This window comes from Pezoporus wallicus, unplaced genomic scaffold (genome assembly GCF_028554395.1).
Source record: "Pezoporus wallicus isolate ANWC-B61680 ecotype Strahan unplaced genomic scaffold, APGP_CSIRO_Pwel_v1 contig_371, whole genome shotgun sequence".
NCBI classification, from domain to species: domain Eukaryota; kingdom Metazoa; phylum Chordata; class Aves; order Psittaciformes; family Psittacidae; genus Pezoporus; species Pezoporus wallicus.
Window position 1 is genome coordinate 492,960 of NW_026640468.1, and position 13,023 is coordinate 505,982.

The 13,023-nt window shown below is 40.9% G+C and overlaps 1 long non-coding RNA gene across 2 annotated transcripts; it reads right to left on the reverse strand.

The window, feature by feature from the left end:
• Window positions 1-5,775: 5,775 nt before the first annotated feature.
• LOC130604451 (uncharacterized) lies at window positions 5,776-9,495 on the reverse strand. Of its 2 annotated transcripts, XR_008973457.1 has the most exons (4): window positions 9,309-9,495; window positions 7,453-7,833; window positions 6,895-7,030; window positions 5,776-5,917 (listed from the first exon to the last, which is right to left on the reverse strand). It is a non-coding gene; the product is annotated as an uncharacterized LOC130604451 (long non-coding RNA). The 2 variants fall into 2 exon arrangements; XR_008973456.1 differs by lacking the exon at window positions 9,309-9,495 and having other exon boundaries at window positions 7,453-8,206.
• Window positions 9,496-13,023: the final 3,528 nt, after the last annotated feature.

Consider the following 13,023-nt stretch of genomic DNA (forward strand, 5'->3'; position numbering starts at 1 on the left):
TGTATGCGTTAAATCAAAGAATATTTGTGCAATATTTACAAAGCGCAGCGTGCTATTTATTATATGGGCCAAAGTTTATTTTTGTTCAATATTACATCGAAGACTCCTTAAATGGCCAATGGGCAATAAAAACTAAAAAAGGACAACTGAAATGTCATGGAAACACATCTTTGCCATTGGCAATGGTGGTTGATGACATGCAAATAATTTTTAAGCTATGAGATTACTGGAGTGGCATGTTTCTATTGTGTCAGCATCTTTAAAAGGCTTGTGATCATCATTAAATGTATATTTTAGATAGCATTGTTGTTTTCTTTGGCTTCATGTTATAGTCTTTCTTTCTGTGCCTAATTGTAAGGTATGCTAATGGTGCTGTTACACTGTGAAAGTGGGTGGCATAAAATCTTTAACAGAACTGCAGATAAGACCATGTAGGTTTTTAACCAATAAATTGTGTCTCCCTCCTTACAGGGCTTACAGGAATCCTCCTTACAGGAATCTTTAATGTTAAGTGAAACATCAAAGGTCAAAGTCTTGGTTTGTTAACTGAAACTTCTTTAGAGTGAAAAGCATGGCAATTTCAGCAAGTAAGATCCAGGTTACTGGATTAGTTAGCTGTGTTCAGCTGTAACTACACAAACTTCGGAATTTTTCGTTTAAAAATACCAACTTTGCTGCAAGGATCTCTAAAATGGGAATGAATCAGCTATGCCTTAGTACACTTGATTTGTTAGTCAGAATGATAATGAGACTTCTGCCCAGACAAGAACATCAGAGCATGTTTTCTAAACTGTCCCCTTTTTTGGCATTAATATGTATTACTCTGTACAGGATCTCCCATCGTGATTCTGCTTTCAGAGCGATCACTGAGTTGAGTCATTGCATTTCTAACTGTAGGCAGCTGGCAAGTTCATATGATCCAGTTTGCTTTCAGGTAATTAATATATGTAATGTTATAGATACACATTTCTCTTATTATCTCTAGGGGTTTTATAAGCTTTTTTTTTTCTTATGATTTTGCTGATTCCTCTCTGATACATGGTTTTGTTTGTATCAAAACCAGGGAAAATCAGTTTCCAGATTTCATGATAATTCTTCAGAACTTCAGTGAAACTGTAATTTTCTGTTACTGTTTTACCTAAGTATATAGCATAGATACTTGCATGGCACAGTTTAAGTGGACTTCTCAATGCAGAGATTACTGGAAATGTACATGTTCCAACACTGGAAGAGAAAAAACAAGTAACCTTATTTAATACCTTCTGAAATAACCTTGAGAAATGAACCTTAGGTAAAAGTCACCTAGCATTATTGAAATTGTTTTACTAAACCATGTTTTCACTGATGGCTTACTTTGACAAATGGAATTTCTGTAGCATTTTCCACTTGCATCTGAGCAGTCTTGCTTTGAGGGCTGCAGTCTGTATACTGCAATTGTCTACAGGGCTAGTGTAAGGTAACGATGCTATTTTTCATGGGCATTTTTGCACAGAAACATCTTGTGAAGGCATTTTTGAAGAGTACATGTCAATGTCAGAACTTCACCCAACAGAAATGTAGCTCTGTTCCTTCCTGATTTCCCTCCAAAATATTTCCCTCCAAAAGAGAAAAGACTTCTCAGTTAATTGATATTTTTTCATTTGTGGAAATACAAGGCGGTTTTTCTCACTCCATTAAAAAACATTGTAGACTGTTACATACATCCAGTTCAGTGTTTCTTTTCAACTATTACCTCTCTGCTACTAAAGCACCTCACCAGGTACCACATATTTTAGGATAAAGAATAACACCTTAAGGAAGAACACCTTAAAAGTCTTTAAGAGAATGAAAAAAAAGACAGAGACTATGAATCAAGCTAATATTTTCCAGAGAAACTTGGAGGTGCAAAGTCAGCTGCCTGTGGTAAAAATATGAAAGAATTTCTTATATTTTAAGGTTCAAAACTAGAGCAGGGATTTTTTTTGTACCAATGAAAAATATGGATTTACACTAAAAATAACCCTCCTGCAGGTATATGGATGAGAGTGTCTAAAACCTAGTATTTTCAGTGCTTAACACAAAAATTGAATTTTTCAAGGAAATTAGTGCTTAATTTAATATCTAATGCTCCAGTGGCAGAAAACATCTGTGAAAACCTTCAATCCCCTCTGCTCAGCACACAAACCAAAGGCTTGTTGCTTACATAGTCTCCTGGTGAAGGGCTTCACATTACGTTATATACAACAACTCCTCAGAAGATACAGCCTAAACTGTATCTTACAGTATTTTTCCACCTTAGATTCTCAGGCAACCTACTATTATGCCTATCTTTTTGTAAGACAAGGTAAGACAAGGAAGGAATTATTTTAAAACCATTAGTTTCATTAGTTTAAAACCATTAGTTTCATTTAAAAACCATTAGTTTAAAACCATTAGTTTAAAACCATTAGTTTCATTTAAAAAATGTTAGTTTACTTCAAAATAGGGCAGCAAGTTCAGCATATCGATGAAACATACTGGATGCTTAGTGCAAAGTACGATTTTATCTGAATCCCAAGCACACACATCCATTTAAGAATCATGTTTCACGTGGGACCTTCTGCCTCAGCCGTGCGGTGTGCTGCTCTGCCACCCACTGGCCTTTTTATTCCTGACAAAGACAGTGCAGGGGAAGAACAAAAACCTGTTTTCCTACAGACGTGAAAATGGTTATTCGAACAGACCCACCTCAGCTATCTTCACAGCAAATGAAGCATCACTAGCACATAGTATCTGTACTCTTCCAGAACAAAGAAGGATGTCTAAACAAGCATTGCTCAAGGACTGGGACAGACTTCATCCAGCGCGCAACCTAGCTGGATCACAACTCTCCTGGGTACCACAGAGCTGCTGAACTTCCCACATATTTTGGACTCATATTTAAGAGATGAGTGTCTTTCACTGGCATGAAAAAGGAGGTATGAATGACCCACGACTTGGAAAGTTAAGCCTATTGTTTAGATATTTAATTGTGGATTGACTTCGTAGGGCCTAAAGTGAGGCTACATTTGCTAAAATCAAAATTTAGAAGGGAGAGAGGCCTTGGATTCTACTCACCTGTCTGAAAGAGTTAATACCAAATGTGGAAAAAAGAATTACCACAGACTAGAAAGCTCTCTCGTGGCCTTTGCAATTTCTGTGTTGATGTCTCAGGGTTAAGTTTTGCATGCTGCAGACCATCTTTTCTTGTCCATAGGAGTACTAGCATTGAGTAGCAAAGACCATTTTTGTATTTCCAGCTCTTCACAAGTTGTTTTTATGTTTTGAAAATTAAAATGAGTTCTGAAACAGAACTGTCACACCCTTGAAATGTTTTGGAAATCTTCCGTAGTTTTACATAAAAATGGAAAATCTTTTCCCCAGTATTAAAAGCAATTAACAGATTCACAGTTTCTATTTTAACCTGAAAAAGAACAAAATCTTAATTGCTTTTGATTTAATATAAGGCATAAATATGTTACACCATATTTCCATGCTCACATGAAAGCACAGCTTTTTATGAGGGACATCCAATAATCTGCAATGATTAACAAGAGCCCTTTCTGTGCCAAACATCCAGATAACCCAGACCTATACACCCTCCTATCATGCAGTGTCAGTGATTAGAGCAGTGATTCAGAATGAGATTATCTTAGTTTCTGAAGCATTATTCAGTATGGAGGCCCCGCAGCTAATGTCTACCAAAGCGTGATATGTACCATAGGGCACAACTGGTATTCAATATGCAAAAGCAGATCTCTGCTAACACATCTAAGGTAAAGGTAAAATACTGAAAAGTCCAGTGATTTGACCACAGCAAACCAGAATGAGGGAGCAAATATATCATGACATTACCAGAAACATATCAGCAGAGATGTGTGTTTATCTTCACTGACATCTGCTCCCAAGCAGCACCCTTATTAGCTCATTTGTATTCAGTAATTATCTTACGATTGTTTAGCTAGAATTTATGCAAATTAGGGTAGAGGAGATACGAAATTTCACTGGGTGCTAATTAAGTCGCATAGGGTTTACTTCATGGGAATTCTGCAGAAGGAACACAATCAGATTCACTGGTTTTGGTGGTAATCACCTGTGCTGAACTGCTTGAGCTGAAGACAAGCACTCAAGTGCAAAATATAGTATTTTACATTATCTTTTTGATCAAGTATTCATCAGAATAACATAATAGACTATTTATTATACTTTTAATATAGCCCAGTACACTTTATTAGCTAACATTTTTCTTTGAGACCATGTTCTAGTTGTACCAACAGTGGGAGAAGCCTAGCCTCAGGTAGGGTTTCTGATCCCTGTTTTGCCCTGTCTTGGTCCTCAGACAAGTCAGGAACTCGTGCTAGCTGACTAGGCTCACACTCAGTTACCCACGAACATTTTCTCTTCATGTCTGAAGTAAAAGCATCCTCTTGTAACCTGATATAGGTGGGGATGTCCCTGCTCATTATGGGGGATTGGACTAGATGACCTTTGACGGTCCCTTCCAACCCAAAATATTCTGTGATTCTGGCCAGTGTTAAGAATGAGTGATGTCAGCTCATAATCACAGATGTGGTTTCAGCAGATGTTAAGCATTCATATTTCCAGTTCAGCAAAAAGAACAATTACAGGACTTTACACAATGACAGGGACAGAGCTAAAACAATAGGACCACCATCTAAGGCAACAGGCAGAAAGATTTTCTTGTTGCAAACAGGCATTAGAGAAATATTTGGCAAGCTGTGGCAGCAAAAAAATTAAGGGAAGAAGCCAGCAGACAGAAGGAAACAGTTTGGTCCAAGAAGAGGGAAAGAGTAAGTGTGCTTCCTAGGGAACAGAACCATGTGGGTGTAGTGAACCACCTATTAATGTCTGTTCCTTCTGTGTTGGAGGGAATTACAACTTTTGTTTGATCTAGACCCTCGGTTCATAGCTGTTCCCCTGTCTCCACCTATGACTGATCGCACTTGTATAGATGTTGAGCTCCAAAGTGTCTGTAGAAGAGGAAAAGAACTGAGTTTCAGCATTTCTGTGCTCTCCAGACTGAATCCACTCATGCCTTCACTTGTCTATATTTGTACAATAAATTTTTCTTTATAGTTCAGGTTATCGGCATCTTGAGAAAGGAGATATCAGAGGTGTTTTTTTAACAAGCACCATGCCTGCCCATATCACCATGACAATAATTATAGTTCTGGATTGCTTTCTGTGGATTGTGTGTCTCAGGCAAAAGTGAAAAGAAATAAATTAGAGGTATTATAGTAGCCGTGATCACAATTCTGAATGAAGCTGTTGTGCACAGTAATTTAGATTTACATTTTTTAAAAATAGCTGTCAAAATTGTATGTCAATCTGTTAGCACAATGTTTAATTTATCTTTCTCCTCAGCAAGGTTGCCTGGAAACAGGGAAATAGTCTGAGAAATCCCTTTGTGAAAGTGTGGTATCACTTGCGAAATCAGTATGACCACTTTATGACTGCTATTTTTATTCAAAGATTTAGAACCCCTGAAATTAAAAAAAAAAAAAAATAAAAGCACCCCCCCTAAAAAAAAACAACCTACCCCTCCAAGACACCCCCTCCAAAAAAAAAATCCAAAACCAAAAAACCCCAAACAACCATAACACACACCCCCCCCCCCCAACCCCACAACAGACAGCTTTTAGTAATTTTTAAATACACCTGGTACAACTAGCAACTTGGAAGCAGGACTTTGTTCAGCACACAGCAACCATTTCTAACCACAGGCCATGAAATTGCAGCATAAAGCACAGTAAAAGCATGGGAGTATCTATACTTCGTGCCTGTGACTGGCAGAGGAACAGAAGTCTCATGGCCAGAGTAGCTTGTTCAAATGATAGTACTGAAGAGACATCCATCTACATCTGCTGTCAACTCATATATCGTTCCATGCTGTGTGTGGCTGAGAAGGGCAAGGAGGCAAGGACACACAGCAACAGAGAGATGACTGGCTTAGTTATATTAACTCTTCAAGGGGAGAAATGATCATGCAAGATTTTTCAGAAATACAGCTCCACACTGCAAGTCTCTCATCTGCCTGTGGGGACCTCTCTGCTGATGAATAATGGACTTTAGGGAACACTTACAAAATATAAGCATCAGCCACTGCTAAGAGCTTTTTGAACAGCTAGGTTACAGGATTTCTTCTAATGCAGGCGATTTATCAAAGCTCTTGATTTTTTTTCTTTATTGGATTATACAGAGGTTTAAGAACCCAATACATCCTTAACTGTGTGAAAAAAACCCATCATCAAGTTACTCTCCTGAAGTTCTTGGAACACATGTATGAGTTTAAATGGACTGCTTGCTCAGGCTCCATCATTCTTTGCCTGCTGCATCTTGCTACAGGTTTTGCAGACCTAAAGGTGACCCTGACCCTGGCACTACTTTCCCCTTTCCCCCTGCAGCTGTGCTCTTCTATCTTCCACATTTCTCAGCATCTTGCCTTTGTAGATACCAGATAAGCATAAAAATTGCTGAACTATGAGTATGTTGAATACTAAGCCGTGAATGCAATAAGCAGAGGTGGCTGGAAAAGGTTTCAGAGGTGTCAGTTGCACCACTGTGCAGTCAGGCCTTGAGGCAGATGCAGGCAGAGCAAAAGAAGAGTAGAAGATGGTGCCTGCTGGAAGAGCAGGGTGAACAGTTTATACCAAATAATTAATATGATGCGCTTCACCATTCTCATTCTTTACAGACTGCCTGTCAGAAGGCTTATGATTTTCCCACTAATTTTTTTCAGGGTAAAAAATATCTAGGTTGACTTCTACCAGTGATATTTGTTATCAGAGGGGACAGAGTGAGCATTCAGAATGCAGACTCATGAATTGCACTGGTTGCTTTTGGCTGTATAAACATGCCTTTCTTCAGTCACCTTACCTGGATAGTGGCATTCTTCAAACCCTGGTCCTGTTACAATTGAATTTACTCCAGGATCCCTGTTGACTTGCATGATGTGAAACAATATCCTGCAGTCATATGTTCAACTCAACTCTGTGCAGCATAGGTACTCACACTGAAAATAAAAACAAATAAACAAATAAAAACTGCTCCACATGCAGGAATTTTCCTGTTCAAAAGGTCTTATACCTGGAGGACATGACAATAAAATGTATAGGTCAATTCCTGTTGTTAGATCTGAGTAAGAGAAGTGTAATTCAGTTGTTGCCAAAAGTCATTCTACATTGATATATTTAACAGCAAAATTTGACACAAGGCAGGAAGGCCAAGAGCTCATATCAAGCAACGTTCTGAGTTTTGTGGCCTTCAGCTAGAGCTAGGATGACTCACATAATGTAACATGCAGTTCCAATAACCCTACAGGGATGGTGTTCAAGTAAAATGTAAATTATGGTGAACTTATGCATCCCTGGAGATTTACTCAAAGAGAATACAGAGATGATTGCCTTTGGGATGAATGAAGGCTGCAGTACTCACTGTGCTATACCCACATTAGCTTCTGTGAGCAAGACATGAAGAATGATGGCAACAGAAAGCAGAGAATTGTTCTCGGGAGGGTTCCAAAAGAGCTGCTCCACGGGTGAACGCTCATCAGAGAAGCTGGGGTATCTCCAGGGCAACTTGTTTCTATGACACTGCTGACACAAGCATAAAGTATTGATCCGTACAACCCTATAGATGTAGGCCTTGGATTTCAGCAGTCTTTCAGTAAAGTCTCCCACTGTACACTGCTGTAGCACTGTTTTCAAGAGCAGTTAATTCAGGGAGAAAATACAGCAGCTCTCTGGTCACCAGCACATGCACTCAGATGCGTGTGGCCTCTCTGCTACCTGTGCATATGTTCACATGCTAGGGTATCTAGGCAGATGGGAAAGTTTTAAGCATAGGCAGGACAAGAAACAGTTATCAAGATATTGTTATCAAGACTCAAAACACATAAGTTTTTTTTTGCATGTTTTTGTTGTTGTTGTTTCCCTCTCCCCCTACCCCGTGAAATAACCTTAACGGTATTTGATTTACAATTTACCAATGTGGGGATAACTTTGGTCCTGTTTCTTAAAAATGTGTAATAGAAATGCTAGTACTTTAGGAGGTTGTGGTAGGGGAACATGGGAATTAATAGGCTCAGTCACCTGAGTTCTACGTCACCCCTAACCAGCTAGCACCTCCTGGGAGCATTCTTTATAGTCTATTCATTGCTAAAGGCTGTGGTGAGGGTGTGCTGTAGTTTTACTCCCTGACAGCTCCATTTACCTCACCAGACGTTACACTTGGAAACTGAGAAGTGCTAATGTACTCTGTTCCCTTATCTGAGACAGAGACAAGCAAAGTGGTCACAAAACTGAGCATTTTTCTCTGCACTGCCTTGTCTTTGTTGTGGTCCTTAAGAAGACTGTGGTCCACAAAAGGGGCATTTCAGGGGGGCACTCTAACTGTTGAAGCAGAAGTCTTTATTCAGAGGGATCTTTAATTAGCAGCTGTAAAGAAATGCTTGTGTGGGAAGTTGCATAAGATACACTCAAGGTTATGATACTAAAAGCAAGTGTGGAACTTGAACAGTACGGCAAGATAAAGGAAAAGGGATATGAATAGGAAATTACAGATGAGTTTTCAAGATGGCTTGGTTGTGTCATTGAAACTGATCTTTGTGCAGCCTGCATAAAGTTTTCTAGCCCAGGCATTGCAAGGGATACACTAACATGAAATTCTTTTCTGGTCTGCCTTGTGTTTGCAGGTATTTGTTAAGTAGCACAACAGATGTTTTGCTAATGGCTAAGAATTGCCAAACTCTAATAGCAATGTTAATTTCAGAATTTATAATTTGTTAAGTCTGTAGCTCAGATGATGTCTAAGTCCTTACTGTGAATATTCACCGGGCTGATGTTTCCTTGGCCACATGGCTTCTGCATACATATATAACATACAGAGTCTAAAATGTTCTGGAATAAAATTCTGATACAGAGAGAAGATGGGTTTCACTGACTTATTCGCTCTCCTTCCTTAGACACCTAAGAACAACTAGCCACTGCATTTAGACTAATTACAGTTAGCCAGGTTAACAAACGCTTGTCTATGTGAAGAAGCTCCATTAAAAAAATACATTTATCTCAGGATCGTAGGAAGCATCTTCTCCCTCATTGTTTTACAGATCTCCCCACAGCTAACAGCACATTGCTGTACTAATACAAATCTGCACAAATATAAACCGAGCTGTTTCATGGCAGCAGGAGGAAAACAGACTAACTTAATTTGTGGAATTTTCTTCTTCATCCTTAGAACAGGTGGGAGTTCAAAAGGTATAAAATAACCTGGAGAAGCTCAGAAGCTGGTACCTCCCTGTGCTTGACAGCAGCACTTGTGGTGGATATGCTGCCCTCCTCAAGCCACCTGCCCTGAAAAATCTCACTGCTGCCTTCAGACCATTAAAGCAGGACAGGCGCCACTCCAAGAAAGATCATTATTTTCGTTCATTTTAATTACCAAAACACAATTCAAAACACAAAACCCGGCCTTACCAGCCACCAAGCCGCAGCGTCTCCTAGTGCCCTCAGAACGCTTCTGCCACAGGGCGGCGGCCTCCTCTCTCATCTCGCGGGTGTTAAGATGGCGGCAGGCGAACCATGAGGAGGGAGTAGGACTTGCATGAGTAGCCGCATCCTTTTCCTAACAGGGGCACAGTCTGCGCTAATAGGAACGGGGAGATCTGAAGGGATTGGCTGCTTGTACCTGCTCTGCATCTGAAGACGTTCCAGGCGGCGGCTGCAGCCTTCCCCTCCGCGGCTGGCTCCGTGAGCCCTGGTTCCGTTCCTGTGGGGCCTCAAACAGAACTGGGGCATCTCTGCGAGGGAAAGGCCCACCCGAGGAATGAGTAATTTACTAATTTAACAAATTAGTTTACAAAATTATTGAACAAAATATGGTGACAGAGCTGCTTGTCCTGGCCTCAAAAGAATGTATCTACTCAAAGCTCCCTTGGCAGCAGTGAGGGTTTTACTGGGGTTTTGGGAACTCTGGTAAAGCAGCACAGGGGTATTTCTGATGAAGGAGATAGACGAGAGGAAATCACATTAGGGTAACTAAAGGGAGCGGGTAGGTTGTAATTGCTCTAATGTGCTTGTTTGTTTTTACAGCTGATGGCATGACTGGCTTTGCTTTTTCTTGCTTAAATGAGAATTTTCTCGTAAGGAGGTGGAGGTGCTGGTAAAGTGCGTCACAAGCAAAGATTGCCCAGCCTTTGTGCAGTAGTGCATCTCAGAGACAGGAAGAACTCTATTCTGATGTAAAAGATGCTGCTACCAGGTTTTCTTGAGAGATAAAAATGAGCTTTGTATTTACACTTGGGAAAACAGTAAATAGGACAGGGAGCAGAACTGTGCTTGGCTGATGGCAAAAAATTTCTACTGTTTCATTTTCCCCCTCCTAGATATTTATCCCCATAGCCCTTCTTGGCTCTTAGTTGTTCTGAAATAGAAAAATTCTTAGCAAATTTCACCTCAAACTGCAGAGTAAAACAAATAATCATAAATACTTTGACAAAAATTGGATCAAACACTAACCTTGATGAGAGTTGTCCATGATCTGTATATATCCTCTGTCAAAGCGAGGGAGTTTTGCCTCTATTGTGTAATGCCCAAGCTTGTAGATATATCACCTCAGAAAAGATGCTAATGGAGTGTGACAGCTAGTATAATTTTATTTTTGTATTAAAGGAGCATAAGCTGTAATAGAGAAGGGGCCCACTCCAAAATTAAACCAGAATCAAACATGTTTTTGGGTTTTGTGTTTTCTTTTTGCCTATTTCCTTCAAACTTATTAGCAGAAATTAATATGCCATGTATGACCTAGTTTTACAATGGCTTTCTCTTGCTGTAATTTTTATCTGTGATCTTGGAACCTCAAATTAGTGACCAGTGCACCTCAGATGGCATACAGCTGTACCCTGCATGTGACAGACAGAATCTCTAGGCACAGAAGAACCCTTATTTTGGAACTGGATTATCAACGTAATTAAGCTTTATGAGCTTGAGTTGTGCATGGCACAAGTGGTAAAATTCATCTGCGAAAGGACGGCCTTGTAACACCTGCAGCCACCTTCTCTTTTTTTTTTGAGCAAAAGGCCCCATGGGGTTCACTGAGACTGCAGCATGCCAGCATATAGCCCTGCACTCATTTCTGATGGATGCACCACTTGAAGCTGCTGTAGCAAGAGATGGGGAAGTAGAAAATACTTCTTACATCCCACTGGGCTCTGTCAGGTGGGATTACTTGCTGTTCTAATGTTGTGGTTTATTTCTAGAAAGAAAATTAACTCTGTCGGACCTGAAACCAGGCCATATCTGCAGCCCAACTGAATATTGAGTCCAGGCAGCTGACTGTCAGGCTGAGGTGTCCAATGTGCACGATAGTCAGTCTGCACAGGAGATGTAGTTTCTCATGTGGTTGCATTTTCGTCTCCAGGCCTAATCCCTGATTTCTTGCCAGAGCAGGAAGCAAAGCTCATTTTAGCCCAGTTTTGCAGGCCCAGGGAGTTCAGGTAAAGATTGGCTCAAGTATTTAAATTTTCTCATTTCCTCCAGAACTTTGAAGTGCTTCTCATGTATTCTGCTGCAGCTGGCACTAATGAAAACTACAGGTGTAAATGTAAGATGTGACCCAGAGAGTCAGGTTCCCATTTTCGTGCAGTGTAAAGCATCTGTTCCAAATTCAGCACGTGTAACCTCACCCGCTGATGCTAAAAGGAATTATGTATGTGAAATGAATAGAGGGCATGCCACGTACATGAGTTGAGCAAGCCAGTTTATAGTCGCAGTTACCCTGATGTAAAAGTAAGGTAGTTTATTAACTTCTAGTTTATACCCTGATACTCATTAGTCAAGTTTAATAATATATATACAAATGTATTTGCGTTTCTTTTTATCATGGTTGATCTGAGGCTCGGTGTCGTGGTTTAAACCCAGTCAGGTAATTCGTTCGCTCACTTCCCCCCCCTTTCTTGCCCTCCCCCCTGCTCTCGGAGGGACGGAGAGGAGAATCAAAAGAATGCAACTCCCACGGGTTGAGATAAGAACAGTTTAGTAACTAAGGTATAACACAAATCACTACTGCTACCAGCAGTGATAATAATGATAAAGGAAATACCAAGGGAAGAGAATACAACACCTCACCACCCACTGACCGATAACTCGCCCCCCAAGCCCGACCAAGCTCTGACCGATACCTCCTCCAACCCTGCAGTCTCCCAGCCCTTCCGGCTCCCAGTTACATCCTGGGCATGCTGTGGTATGGAATAGCTCTTTGGTCAGTTTGGGTCAGGTGTCCTGTCTCTGCTTCCTCCCAGCTTCCCCTCCTCCCTGGCAGAGCATGAGGCTCACAAAGTCCTTGGCCAAACCAAAACATCTCTATCAGCTCTGTTCCCGAGCTGAAAGTCAAAACACTGCACTGCACCAGCTACCAAGGAGGAGAAACATGACTGCTACTGCTGAACCCAGGACATTATCCACCCCTTATTCCATACCATTCACGTCATGCTCAGATCCCACATTTTCAATATACCATCACTCTTATCTCGGTGCACTCTTATCTTAGTGCATGGACCAGTCCCTATAAAGCTGCTGCGTCCATGTCAGGCTCCATCTCTTGTAACAGTCTTCCAGAGCAGGAGAGACTGTGTGCAGTGTTCACACTCGTGAATAACCTGGGCAATAGTGTCCATTGTCAAGTCCACCCCTCGATCATGAGTCCATCTCTGTGTTGCATCTCTGCTCTGATGGCCTGAAGTGCCATGGGCCCACCAGGCTTAAAATAATTCACTGTCCCCTTCAGCAGTTTCTGCAGCTTGTTGTTGGGGACTCCATACAGCTGCCTTCCATCTCCGACGCTTCCAAAGCACTGGAGGGGCCCAGTGGACTAGATACTTGCCCATACTGTCCCACACACCCTGCCACTCATGACTGTCCAGCCTTGGGGAAAATCTCTTGGTCCCCCTATATTGTTGTCTAACCCCAGACAAGACCCAAACCTGACTCTGCTTAACTTCTGAGATCAGAC